Source organism: Hesperophylax consimilis, chromosome 2 (assembly GCF_061612785.1).
Source record: "Hesperophylax consimilis isolate HC1 chromosome 2, BYU_Hcon_1.0, whole genome shotgun sequence".
NCBI lineage: Eukaryota > Metazoa > Arthropoda > Insecta > Trichoptera > Limnephilidae > Hesperophylax > Hesperophylax consimilis.
The window spans coordinates 45,137,086-45,151,993 of NC_142837.1; the positions used below are offsets into that span (position 1 = coordinate 45,137,086).

Genomic DNA, 14,908 nt, shown 5'->3' on the forward strand with positions numbered 1-14,908 from the left:
CCCTCTACAAATTTCTAGAACAATCCAGAGTAAGTATTCGAAAGATTTCCACAACATTCTAAAACATCCCGTAACATTCGGTAATGTTGTGGAATATCTCAGATCATAATGAATTAACGACAGGATTACAGGCCGCTTCCTGATAAACTTTTAGTAATTCGTAATCGTGACGCTACATTGGTCTTTTTAAATAGTATAAAACAAAGTCACTATCCGCGTCTGTCTGTTTGTGTACTTAGTTCTTCTAAACTATGCAACGAAGTTTGATAGGGTTTTCACTATCATTTAGAGAATTTCCGGAAGGTTAATATATTTATGTGTTATGTTCGCACAAACAGTTCTCCAACTCGTCGTGGAAGGAGTATATAATAATTGGGTCTTTTAGAATAATCAGGATTTATTATTACTCCGCGTAATATAATGGTGACTCGATAGTCGACCTAACTATAAGCTTGCTAATTGGAATCTCGGACAGTGAGATTCTCTGAGAGCCTTCGCACTGGCCCTGGCGACAACTGGCCACTGGCTCCATCTTGCGGACTTCCACGCAAGCTCTATGCACTGCCATCTGTGCGTGCATCTATGAAGCTCTTACTTCCAACAGTATGTAATACATGGATATTATATTTATTGAAAGTAGAGAAACGTCGAGTAATGCCGGGTACACGTCAGCGAGTAATATATATATTTACTATATCTAAAGCAATTTCGTGGTTTAACTGCACCAGAGATTCCTGGCAACAAGATACAATTTGAGCGTAAATGTCTAGTGAATGATGTTGTAGATTATTAAAAAATGTTTTAAATTCTAAAATCATGAGTTACGCATGAAACTGTTATTTTTTATGTAGAAAAATAAACATCTTAGAATGCAAATCTTGGACGCGAAAATTAACACACTTCCCGACATCAGATCGATCTGAAACTCGGAAGATAGATTGATTGTTGATGACAATGCATTCTAACAACTTTTGGTTGCAATCACGTATACGCACGTGGACATATACGCATTTCACTAAAATAGGATGATATCATAGGAGTTAAAAAACGACATAAATGTCAATACTACCCGATCGGCATTTGGCACAAAGTTTAATACTTTGTTTTTAAGGGGTTGATTTTTTTAGAATTAAATTTGAATGGCGCGCTGTTTAAGTGCAGTAAATTTACCATACGAATTTGTCTTAATTTCTTACATTTTTACGGGATTTCACTGCACAACACAGAAAACCGACACAACTTATAGGAATAAAAAGTGTACTCTGTTGATGAAGGAATCTCGCGGATGTTTCAGTGCTCAAGTTGAATACGAATGTAGTGAAAGCTAAGGAATGTCTGATGAAAGGGGTGTATTTATTTTTCTTCTCTTATGCTTTAAATAAATGCCATCCTTTCCTCGGTCCCATCCAGCTAACAAAGGAATGCTTGACCTCCACCAATTGTAATAAAATTTCTTAGAAGATTCAGATAAATGCAGAACCGAATACTACGAACCTGTACTGGTAACCGGTATGTATGCACGGAGAAAAATGCGTATTGCTAATTTATTAAAAATCTCTTCAAATTTTTGGTTATACGGTTAAAAACGGGATTGCACGCCGTTTCCTGATAAACTTTTAGTAAATTACTAATATAATATGGGTACACTTGTTAATGCACCTGCTTTTGCTTTGATAATATACAATGTTCCGACATTGTGATTATATATTCGCATACTAAACGTCAATTAGGTAACTCCATTAATGGAGGACTGAACGCAGTAGGCGCTAACAAAAAATTGTCCAAAGAAGCGAAGTTAGCAATCCACAATGGAGTTCTGTTACCTACCTTGATGTTTGGAAGTGAGGCATGGAACTGGCAAAGAATGGGTAAAAGTAGACTGAATGCTGTTGAAATGAGATCCCTGAGGCGTACGTGTGGTAAAAAGATGTATGATCGTGTGAGAAATGTGGATATCCGCAAAGAGTGCAAGGCTGATGTAAGCGTAATGAGTAAGATCAAGAAAGGGACGCGTAGATGGTATGGGCATGTAGAGCGAATGAGCGATGAAAGGAGTGTAAGGAGAATATGTGATGGTAGAATGAATGGTAGCAGAAGTCCGGTACGCCCGAGGGAGACATGTCACGATTAAGTTAATCAGATACTCGAGTCGGGCCATGTCAAGAGTCAGAATAATAGAAGAGTATGTATAAATATGAATGAGGCAAGAAGTGTGTGTCAAGACCGAGTTATTTGGCGGTCCGTCCTCTCCGCCTACCCCTGCGGGAACGGCGTGATGGTTAGTTAGTTAGTTATTAGGTTTTAACAGTCCCGTTTTTTTTCCGAATTACGAATAATTTGAAGACATTCGTAATAAATTAGCAATATTTTTATACAATATGTTTGGATGTAAGAATAGTGCCTGTGAATGGGTAGCTTTGTTTTTTATACAAATCTACGGTTTTATTTCGACGTTTGATGCAATTTCGCACACTTGACGATTCAAATAAGAAGATCGCAGGCTACATAAGATTTCGAAAATCTACCCCCTCCTATTTTACAACTTCTTAAAAAGATTTTCTTTTGTTTCGGTTCTGAATGTTTTTTTTCACCAGAGCGATACTCAAAGTATCTACCACTTTACGTAGAGATTATCGAATTAAAAATTTTCGAATTTTCATCTTATTTTTAACGTCAAGTGCGTCAAAAATCAACAAGAATTATCAAAAAGGGGTGGGAAAAGTAGATGTGGGTGTTTTTTTTCGAAATCTCGTGTAAACAGGAGTAACTACATCCGTGACGTTGCAAAAATTTATTTATTATTTTTCTATCCAGTTTGTTAAGAAAAACAGTGCAGTGAGTGCGTTTAATTAGAGTGTATTACGGAAGCTTGTGCATTGATCACCCGCAGTGTCCTTCAAGGCCATAGTATCGATTTGCAATAAGAAGTATACCAAAGACCAAGGGAAAGTCAGAATACCTTTCCACAACTAACTGTTTTAACTGTTAACCACAGCTACCCCAATGATTGTGTCAAATATTGATTAGAGTCCACAATAAATTTACACATTAATTTGGAGAAAAGATTTTCGACTCCAGTGATCTTCCTGTTTTTTTGCAGTTCAAGTGTGCAAAATTTCATCAATCTCCAAGATACTCTTTTTTATTTATATAGATCGATGTGTATATGTATAACGTAACGTTAAAGGTATAAAGCAAAATCATGTGTTTTTGGTTTGAAAATTTAATCGCTTAGAAAAATTGTCTGTTTTTTATACCTCAAGTATAAATAGAGTAAAAGTAGAAATAATCAAGCATTTTTGGATTAGTCTTTTTAAAAGACCAAAAAATGTATCAGGCCCATAAAAACTGCTATAAAGTTCAAAATCGCCTACTGACGAACCCTTTTTCGGTTATGGTTTTATTGTACAATGTGGTAATTAAGTTCATTAGAAAAAAATATCGCAAAATAAAATAAATTACTTTTTAACAATGTTTTCTCTGATTTATATTATACAGACTGGTGTAAAGCGTGAATTTAAACCTTATAGCCATTTACATAAGGAGTATTATTGTTAGCGACCCGATTCCAAATGTTACACGACGTAGTGCATCGCCCACATTGCGAACTTTCACCGTAATATAGCATACCATAGAGACTTTGAACAATTCTTCAAAATTCAAAGTTAAATTTCAAGTTCTGCGAAAGAGTTTTGCAAGTTCCGTCATTATTTCAGTTCTGCCAATCAACTAGCCTATAATGATATAATAACAGAACTTGGATAGGACTTTCACAGAACCGAAAATGAACGTTGAAATTTGATGATTTGTTCAAATTCTCCGAAACAAACCGCCCTTAAATACCTACTAAAAAAGTTGTTTTGAAGAAATTCTGAATACATTTGCCGAGCATGTACCTATGAGAAATTCCTTCGAAAGAAAATAATCCAAAAGTATGCTTTAAAAATTATAAAAAACATAATTGGCATCTTATAGGTATGAAAAAATTATAAAATACGCAATTGGCATGTTATAGGTATGAAAAAAAACCACAGTGTATCTGTTTGCTTGTCGAGAGATTTTTGCTCTTTTTTAAATGTCACGCTTTATTAAAATATTTTTGCTTACGCCTATTAATTATAATCATTTTTTAACATTACCGCGCTCCCTCTAACATTCGTATTCACATATCTCAGTTGCAAACCATATTCTTCTTATTGGTTTTACACCTTGTCGTGTAACATTCGGAATCAGGCAAAACCGCGTACACCTTATGGTACGTATACATTTATGAAACGAAACGCGAACCGAGCCACGAATTACGGGAAATAACTTTATTAAGGCGATGCACTTCGTCGTGGAATATTTTAAATTGAGCCGCTATCAATAACAACCCTTACGTAGATGGCGATAAGGTTTAAATTCCCGCTTAACACCATCCGCCTGTTTTGATTTATGCAAGAAAAAAACATGGCCAAAAAGTGCCTTTTATTTTATTTTGTGGATGTTCAGGCATATATATTTAATTTTTTTTCGAACATTTTATAAATAACTTAATTTGTCACATTATACAATAAAATCATAACCGAAAATGGGTTCGTAAGTAGGAGATTTTGAACTTTAAAGTAGTTTTCATAGGCCTTATCCATTATTTTTTTCTGGGCTTATAAAAAGACTTATCTAAAAATACTGGATTATTTCTAAGTCCAAGATGTATTCTACTCGCAGTATTTAATTAAAGCATCTGAAACATTTCTAGGCGACCAAATTTTCAAACCAAAAACACATGATTTTGCATTACTACGTATGGCATCGCCTTAACTCTTTGCGGTTGCTTCGTTCCTTTTCCATAAGTTGAAGTTCAGCTCAGCAGTTCAGCTCGCGTATGTATACGTAGCATTACGCAGCAGAAATAAAAATTAGAATGTTAAAATTTCCAAAATGCAAATAGTTAGCCTTTTATAGAAATTAAGATAAATCAAAAGATTTAATAAAAAAAAATCTTATTAAGCGTGGCCAGCGAACTTGTTTTAGTTTTTGGCATATAATTATGTGTCATAGCTCTTATAATAACGTAAGCTCAAACACGTGTTATTTGATAGAAACTTCATATTGTTTTCATATTTCTTTACCTATCTAATTTATAGTGAGTACTAATTTGTATAAAAAAACACAAATTTATCATCAATAATGTCAATGTTGATTCATTTCACGCCTGACGTTTCATAGCGGCTTCATTGCGCAAGCGCGTTAAAAACCGTAAGCGGCTAATCCAGACTTGGACTCGATTCCCTAAGAAATTTGGCTCTGTTATAAAAATGTCAAAGTATCAACACCTCGAGTATTTTTTGTAAGCGTTCATTCGGCGCTTTTTTATTCGTGTAGGCCAGTTCGTGAGTCATGTTAGCCGCGTGTATACGACCAGCTGATCCACGCGGCCAGCATATTCATTTTGTTGATGTTTGGTTAGTCTGCCGTTTGCCGCGAAGCGTTGCTGTCAGCTCCAAACGGTTTGGGTTGAATTTGAACCCAGTTCGTTCTTTTTCAAATTTCGAAACGAGTTTTCCACCGAATAAATTCTGAACTAAACCCGTGAAGAACAAATATATCAGCGAACAACTTTCATGTTATTATTTCAAATAAGCTTCTTTTTTCGAATTTTAAAACGGGTTATTTTTTCTGACTACACTTTGTGTGAAGAATTGTGCAAGTGAACAACTACTGCTGTATAATTCATATTTTCTAAGTTTTAAAACGTATTTATCTGCGTATCTTCTGAACTAACAATGTGAACAATATTTTTGAATTACGCTTCTTTAGTGCTATTACATTACTAAGTGAAAAGTGTCAGTTCTACATATAGAACTTGTTTTATAAACAGTTTATTCCGTTTTCAACGATTGGCAGCAAATAATAACAATTATTATTGCTTGTTTAAGACAAAGTGAATAAGGTATTATTGCCATTTTTTTCTTAATTAGTAATATCATTAGATTAAACGTAGGTACATGCAGACCGGTTTCTTCAATGCCAAATTTTCCAATGCATTCATAATAATATCTCTTCTCGGAAAAACACGATTTTTCCGAACCGGTTGGCATATTGCTGTAAAATAATGTGATTTAGTCAAATCGAGTGTTAAATTTAATTTAATTAAATTGTGATATTATGTAAATTGATGTACAGTAAATAATGGTCGCGCAACGGAAGTTCACAATTTGTTCGCATTTTCTATGGAAACTAAACGTGAACAGTTTTGTCAATTGTTGATGAATTATTTTATTAACGGAGTTCAATTGTGAAGCCGGGGATATAACAAAACAACTGTTATATTAATTCCATTTCTGTTTACAAACGCATTTATTTTCTGAGTAATCTAAAACAACGATGAATTAATTCATTTTAAAGTTAAGACCAATACCAATCCTATAATACCATTATGTAGAAAACCAGTTTGTTGAAATGCGGGATGAGCTCTGGCGTCATAAAAATTGCACATTTTTTTGTCATGTTTGCGATTTTTAGATTTCAGCTCGCTACGTAATTTCTATAATGAACTATTGAGCTTCGAAATATCCAGTAATTATGTGTTAAATTACGAGATATCATATAATTTGTTTTCAATATTTTCAACTGTTCATTAATATAAAAAATTGTTTTGATATTCGGGCGAAACCGGTTAGTAAAAAAATTGTTAAAATTAATTTATTACGTATATGTGTGATCCTTAAGTTACTAGGTTAGGTTAGTTACTAGGTTAGAAGCTATTTTTTCTGCTCTATCCCGTCTGTAATAAATAAATAACCCTTTTGTAGTAATCGTTCAAAGATGGTTTGAAAGGGAGATTTGTAAATACGAATGTTAGAGGGAGCGCGCTAATATTAAAAAAACGATAACAATTGTGAAATAGAGCAAAATTCTTTCGACAGATGCTTTAGTTGCATTTAAAGATACACTGTGAATTTTGTCATGCCTATAACATACTAGATAACAGAACAAAACGTGTTTTTAATAATTTTCGCAGCTTACTTTGCGATTTTTTCTATAGAGGGAATTTCAAATAATTAACGTTTGGGAATAACAAATGTATAGAAGTTATATTAAAAGATTTAATATTTATTTTTTAGAAGTTAAAAAGTTAAAGAGAACTTTTTATAAATTGTGAATGCGGGGACTTAGAAACGGGTATCGGATCGCCCATTATTAATTCAAATAATAATTAAATACAATTTAAACATTGGTAGAAGATTTGAATGGGTCTTCGTGCTAGGAAAGGTTGAAGTAAAAATTAACTTCTTCATAATATTTATATTAATTAAAACAAATTATTATTTTACTGCCCGTCGTCAGTTCAATTCTAACGGTTCCATGCTAACTCAATACAGTGACTATTCAACACACCTTTAAAAAGTGATATAAAGTCATTAAAAACAACAAAAAAAAATTAACCTAAACTAACCTAACCTAACCTACTTAACCCAGTTAATAAAGTTTTTGTTTCATCACTTTCCATGACTTTATATAACTTTTTAACGATGTGATTAATTATCATTTTGATGATTTATCCGGTCACCATTCAAACAACACATGAACAAACATATGGCGTCTTTTGATTTTTACAAATCTAATGTTTTATTCCGAGATTGATGAAATTTTGCACAATTGACTTGAAAATTACTGTCTACATCCGATTTTAATAAACTTTGTGTAAATCCCGGGTAACGCCGGGGACTTAGTTATATTTAATGATTATGTTTTTCGATACTACACCAAGAAAAATTAATATTGATAATTTATTAAGAATAGGTCAGTGGTTGAGTGGACATAGCGCTTGGGTCTCACCCGAGCGTCGCGTGTTCGATTCCTCGGCTGGCTAAGTCCTCCATCACAACACAAGCAACATTTTCGGCTTTCTGTGGTGGTAGTAGGAGATTTTCAAATATTGTTGGGTTATTCGTAACCTGGGAATGTTTGTCTTTCTTTAAAAAAAAAAAAAAAAATATCTTCAAATTTTTGATAATTCCGGTTAAAAACGGGATTGCAGGCCTTACTAATGAATTAACAAGTTTCCTGATAAACTTTTAGTATATATTGTATTATATTATCAATGCAAATGGATAAAACATTCTTAAATTTAAGATTTATTAGTAAGGCTTGTTAATTTATCGTGAGGGCAATAATCTTCTTTGTGTACCTACGTGGGATCTTTTTAAAACCATTAGTGTTTTGTACAAATTTTCAATACTTTTACGCTATCATAAATATAATCTGGTTACTTTCGCTGTCTACTAATAATTATTACACAATTTTTTTTATCTCGACAAGTCACCGGATTAAATATTCATTAATTACACTGTAATCAAAGTGTCATTATCAGCTTTTATGTGATTCTCTTCAAGAGTTATAATTGCTCGCGGCCAATGGATCTAGTGCTACGTATACACACGCGAGCCGAACTGCCGAACTGAACCTCGACTTATTGGAACGAAACTAAGAAACCGCAAATGGCGCGAAACGCCGCTTGCTGTTGCTTCGTTCCTTTCAGGCCTTTAAGATGAAGCTACAAGCCAAAAATGTGTATATTCTCGGTATACGTTATGTTGAAGGTAATAGGCATTAAAATCGCTTGACAAATGGAGTATACAAATGTTCGGTTTCAAGCACAAAACTGGTTTTTATTTATTTTGTAAATAATTTTATAAGAAAGCAAAAAATGTAATCATGTGAAACTGTCACAGATAATCTTAGCTATAATTCCGTATTTTTTAAAAGTTGTGTCCTTTACGCGTTCATACATTTGTAGTAAAAAAATATATATATATAATTTTCATTTTTATTTTTTTATTGAGTCATTTATTATTTTATTTGTTTTCTACTCAAGCGAAACGATAGGGAAACCTTCAATTTATCTAAAGCATATATTTGGTATTCATAATATACACCAATTCCTTATAAAGATTAATCAAAATTGTGATTTAGCAATAAGCTTCGCCTTAAGAAAACATAAATTTTATCAATTTGCCTTGATAATATATATAGTGACGATGCAAATAATTTTCGTTGTAATGCAAAAATATGCGGAATTTCATGAACATGTTTTCCGACATCATGATATTCGTGCGTAACTTAACAAAGAACCTTCACAGAACCTGAACATGAACTTCGAAATTTGATGAATTGTTCAAATTCTCTGAAACAACCCAGTTAAAAAAAAACTAAAGAAAACTCAAAATTGGATCATAAAGACCATATTAAAGCTCCCCGTAAGGACGCCAGCTACTGATATTTTTAATCTGTTTGATTTTCCAAGTTTACAAAAAATCTATGCTAAAAATATTCTATTTCATCACCTAAAAAATAAACCAGAGGCAAACCCCTCTCACGATCATAAAACCAGAGCCAAGCAAACAGAAATACTAAATATTCCTAAATGTAATTCTACCTTTGGACAAAGAAGCTCTGAATTTTTAGCTATAAAATTATATAATAAACTCCCTCTCAACATCAAAAAAAGGAAAATGAAAAATAACTACATTAAGGACATCAAATCTTGGCTGTCAAAGGAAATATCGGAAGAAGAACTAGCTAATATATTTAAAACATCATCTTAGTCGCTGAAAACGTATACTAACATATATAGTCCCCCTCAGCACAGGATCTCCTAGTGAGGAGGACTTCAATGATGTTTTGATTTAATTTTTTTTTCATGTGCCATACAAAAATGTACCTAATTATTTAAAAAAGTAACCAAATAAAAAAAATTTAAAAAAGTTTATCAGTAAACCTGTTTATTCATTATTTTAGGCCTGCAATCGCATTTTTAATAAATTTGCAAAAGTAATTTTTCTCCATGTAGGATTCTTTCAGTATCGCGCTGGTATAAGACCACCTTTCAGAATCGAAACCCTGCTTGAAATGGCTTTATCCGTGTTTGGTGACCGGATTTGAATAGCCAGGTACTTCCCCACCTTCCTCTTCACATCCCCTTCCCATGATTTTCACGAAGCCTCACAACATAACTCAATCGGGGATGACATAGTCTCACTGGCTCCAGATATTTGACAGCAGCTGGGACACTCACATAAAAAAAACAATATCAACTCTTCGAGCCCACCTCACTTCCTATGATTACCTAGCAACTGTTATTAGCCAACTGTAACAACTAAAGTACGTAGTGTGCGTGGGAGTTAACCAAATGCCACCGCGATAAAACTTGTCCATTATTTCCTCTCGTTCTCTTAGTTCTGTAAATTGGTTCACAGAAATAAAGCGATCAATGATCGTGCTGTTGGGTAATCTTATGCTACGTATACATACGCGAACCAAACTGCCGAACTGAATCTCAACCAGAGATGTGCAAAATGGGTACCCAAAACCATTTGAAATGCAAAATGGAAATGGGTCAATACTTTTTCATTTGAAAATGCAAAATGGTTTTTAGAAAAGCATTTCAAATGCAAAATGCAAAATACCTATTTTCAAAATGCATTGAAAATGCAAAATGGAAATGGGTCAATACTTTTTCATTTGAAAATGCAAAATGGTTTTTAGAAAAGCATTTCAAATGCAAAATGCAAAATACCTATTTTCAAAATGCATTGAAAATGCAAAATGGTTTCTCAGTTCAAACAATTAAAATAATTATAATTTTTTTTTTTTAAATTGTCATTTAATAATGGATATCAATGTAGAACATTTTACATGATGGTAGTAAATCCAAAAACACCGCGACTACAGATTATGAAACCACAAAAAATTTGTGCGGGACTAATGTTGCCAACGTAAAAACATAGAAACTGCTATCTAACATAATATTACAGCGTCATGGCCCCATGTTCAGTATTTGAATCAGTATTTTTTGTAATGGTATCACTCAATTGCCAGGGCTCCTACCAGGGAGCAACTTGACAAATGTAAATTATCTCTCATAGCGAGGTTGAGGACCGACTGATATTTGGGGCTTATGAAAAAAAGATGAGTGGAGATAGTAGGAAGAATGTTGCAAAAAAGCATTTAAAATGGAAAATGCATTCAGAAAAGCATTTAAAATGCAAAATGCAAGATGGTTTTTAGAAAAGCATTTAAAATGGAAAATACCCATTTTGCATTTTGCATTTCCATTTGAAATGGATTTATTTGAAATAAACACATCTCTGACCTCAACGAAGCAACCACAATTTGCTCAAAACGCCGCTTACAGTTGCTTCGTTCCTTTCCCATAATTCGTGGGTCAGTTATATAATTCATTATCAGTGCTATAATTAAAAAAAATTGTTAAACCAGCATTTACAAACAAAGAAACAACTTAAAATTACTGTATGGCTCTGAGGGCCTACTTCCAATTAAAGGGCTTCTCTGGTTCATTATAATTATGGATAATGCGGGAGAAAATGCGTGCAAAAAGTCATTGGTGCATAGTCACAAAACAAGATTTACTGAAAAAAGGCCTAAAAAACTAACTAATATCAAATAAGTATGGTAGCAGAACACTTGACTGTTTGATACCTGTGATTTATAACAAATTTAACGAAAACTTTAACTTAAAAAATAATGAACTAAACGTTTATCTATCCTAAACATTATATTTGGTATTAATATTTAAACTTAAGCTAATGTGTATTATGTTATAACATTAAATTGTAGAACCTACAGACAAGCTGATTATCACAGCTTTGTGGGACTACCCATATCTTATATTGTATTAGATGTAATTATATTCAATTTAATAAATAAATTTTAAAAAAATTAAAAATAAAAGTTCGCGTTTAAGTTCGCAAATGTATACGTACCATTACGTAGGCACTTCTTGTGGATGCTTTATTTAGTAAACTATAATAATATGATGTAACATGTGTATCGACATACAGAATTTCGGTCTACAGAGTTTCTTGATAAAAAAAAACTGTCTGAAAAATCTTGTTTGTAACAAGAAAGTTATCTCTGTAATAATGTTATCCACATTTGAATATCTCTTCTTTCTCTCCCAAGTTACTAATAATGAGGTAATATCTTTACTACATTTGAATTTCTGCTACTACCAATATTATAAGCGGAAAATTGTAGGTAAAGGTTTAGAATAACTGTAAAAGATTAATACGAATAGGTCGAACAAGAAAAAAAACATGGCTGAACTCAGAACCCACAAAATATTGAAACTTTGATATCCCCGGACTTAAATAGTTATATTTTATATTAATTAAGTTGAATCAAAGTGTTATTTTAAAATGTATGTTGGTATTAAGTGTGTCAAGTTAGCCTAAAAGATAACCATATGTTTTTTGTATAATGATGCGGAAATTAGGTTAGTTAGTCAAGCGTTCCAAGGCGTCGGGCTCCCATTAGGTGGATTCAATCATCTGCTAGTCCTCCACGATTGCGCAGGCAACATTTTCTGCTTATTATGATTGTAGTAAAAAGATTTGTTAGGTTTTTATTTTCTTTGTTTTTCACAATCTGTTCGACTGTCTATAACTAAATGACAATTCATCAAATTACAAAGATGATGTTCAAGTTCTGCGCAGGTCCGATTCAAGTTCTGTTACCATCCAATTACTGTGAAACAATCCAACTATGATGAAATAATAATAGAACTTGAATGTTATGTTTGAAATTTGATGAATTGTTAAAATTCTGTGAAACAATCCGTTCTTAGAATGCAAGTCCTATTTTAGTGTCATACATTTGCTATTCATTTAAATAAGAGTGTCTGTGGCAGGCGGCGTGAAATTGTTTTTTATACAAAGCTACAGTTTTATTCTGAGATTGATGAAATTTCGCACACTTGACCTTAAAAGCATAGGAAGGTAACTGTCTACATAAAACTTATAAAAAGCACCCCCTTTTCCAACCCTTAAAGCAGAATTTTAATACTTTAATAAATTTTGCACACAAAATCACTGTCTGCATTTAATTTCGATAAACTCTGTGTAATGCCCGGTCAACGGCGGGGACTCGATCTAGTGCGATATGGAAAAGCGTTCCCAGCAGATTGAAATTTTCCAGCTCTACTCTGTAAAACTTGAAAACTTTCCTTAATAAACGTTCCACACAGCATCCCAAGAGATAGGAAAAACTTCAAGGCCTCCTTTACAAGCTAAATATAAAAATTCTAAACAATCGCATTTATTGTTAATTTAAAAGTCTTTTTCCTCACCCATAGAATGTCTTCATTAATATTATAATATAAATTATGAACAACCAACTTGAAAAGCCTTGAAATATAACTTCTACTTTAGAAAACCAATCAAATAATTCATTATGTATCCCAAATTTTCATATTATGGGGAAAACGTAAATTTTTATTTTGTTACAACTTTTTGAATTTGTTTATTTTGTATATTTGATAATTAAGTTTATTGGTAATACGTTGGCTACTGATTTTTTAATATTTGATTATGTTGAATTGTAATACATTGGTTATTGATTTTCTGATGTGTGGTAATTGAGTTAATTGGTAATACGTTGTATATTGATTTTCTAATATTTGGTTATTAAGTTAATTGGTAATAAGTTGGCAATTGATTTTCTAATATTTGGTTATTAAGTTATTTGGTAATACTTTGCTTATTATTTTTTTTGATAAATTAATGTTTTTAAAGACAAGATTTTATTTATGCATAGCACAAAGGATAACAATTATTTTTTTAAGCAATAATTGTTCGCCTGAAACACTCATCCACATTGAAAAAATCTCCTGATAAAAAATACATGACGCCAACGGGACTCGAACCCGTGTCCATTCGATTTCCGGTCGAAAGCTCTGACCACTGAGCTATGGGGGCTTATTTGTTACCCGAGAAAATATTCAATATATGCTAGTGTTTCATTCAACAATTACTGCTTTTTACATTTTTTCACCTGAGAACAACCAACTTTATTAACGCCATCTAGTGAGAGATTTAGCACTTACAATGCCTTTCTCATATAAAAATAAAGTTGGTTGTTCTCAGGTGAAAAAATGTAAAAAGCAGTAATTGTTTAATGAAACACTAGCATATATTGAATATTTTCTCGGGTAAGAAATAAGCCCCCATAGCTCAGTGGTCAGAGCTTTCGACCGGAAATCGAATGGACACGGGTTCGAGTCCCGTTGGCGTCATGTATTTTTTATCAGGAGATTTTTTCAATGTGGATGAGTGTTTCAGGCGAACAATTATTGCTTATAAAAATAATTGGTAATACTTTGGTTATGGATTTTCCGATGTGTGGTAATTGAGTTGATTGGTAATACGTTGGCTATTGATTTTCGATTTGCCATCAATCAGATGGTGGTTTTTGCTAGTTAGTGGGAAACTCGTTGTTCGAATTAATCTGAAAAAAATTGGGATTAATTAGTGGACTTTACCAAATACGTGATTCCAATTATTATTTCTAACCGAAATTGAATCAAATAAGTACATAATATACACACTAGCACAATTATAACAGTAGGATTGCGAAGAAAAAAATATTTACCTCAGGACCATTTCAAAAACGAACGTCAATTTTATTGACGATTAGAAATTTATCTCTCGAATGAACACCGTTAGCAAATATGAAAAATTACGACACCTGTCAAAAAATAAACAAAATAAATATCTACAAGCTGTAGAAATGAGATCTCTGAGGCTTATATGTGGTAAAACAAGGCTAATGTAATCGTAATATAATCGTTTGGGCATGTAGAGCGAAAGAAATAAGTTGTAAGGAGGATATACGACGCAAGTGTGAATGGTAGCAGAAGTCGGGGACGCCCGAGGAAGACGTGGCACAATCAAGTGAATAAGATACTTGAGTCGGGCCATGTCGAGAGAATAATAGAAGAGTATGTATGAGACTGTGTAGGAATGTGAATGAGGCAAGGAGTGTGTGCCAAGACCGAGTTGTTTGGCGTTTTTTAGCTCTCCTCGTTGCTTACCCCTGCGGGGAAACGGTGTGATTGTTAGTTAGT

At 33.0% G+C, this 14,908-nt stretch overlaps 1 protein-coding gene across 4 annotated transcripts in view; it reads left to right on the forward strand.

Annotated features, from left to right (window-relative positions):
* The window catches only part of LOC149426055 (uncharacterized), a 348,593-nt gene that overhangs the window by 106,077 nt on the left and 227,608 nt on the right, over positions 1–14,908 (forward strand). Inside the window, exon 1 of one of the 4 annotated variants that reach the window (XM_089643343.1) lies at positions 5,468–5,932. The exons of the other annotated variants lie outside the window; for them this stretch is intronic. The gene's annotated coding sequence lies outside the window, so the exon portion shown is untranslated. Of the gene's footprint in view, positions 1–5,467; positions 5,933–14,908 lie in introns of those variants that run through there. 4 annotated transcript variants of the gene reach the window in all.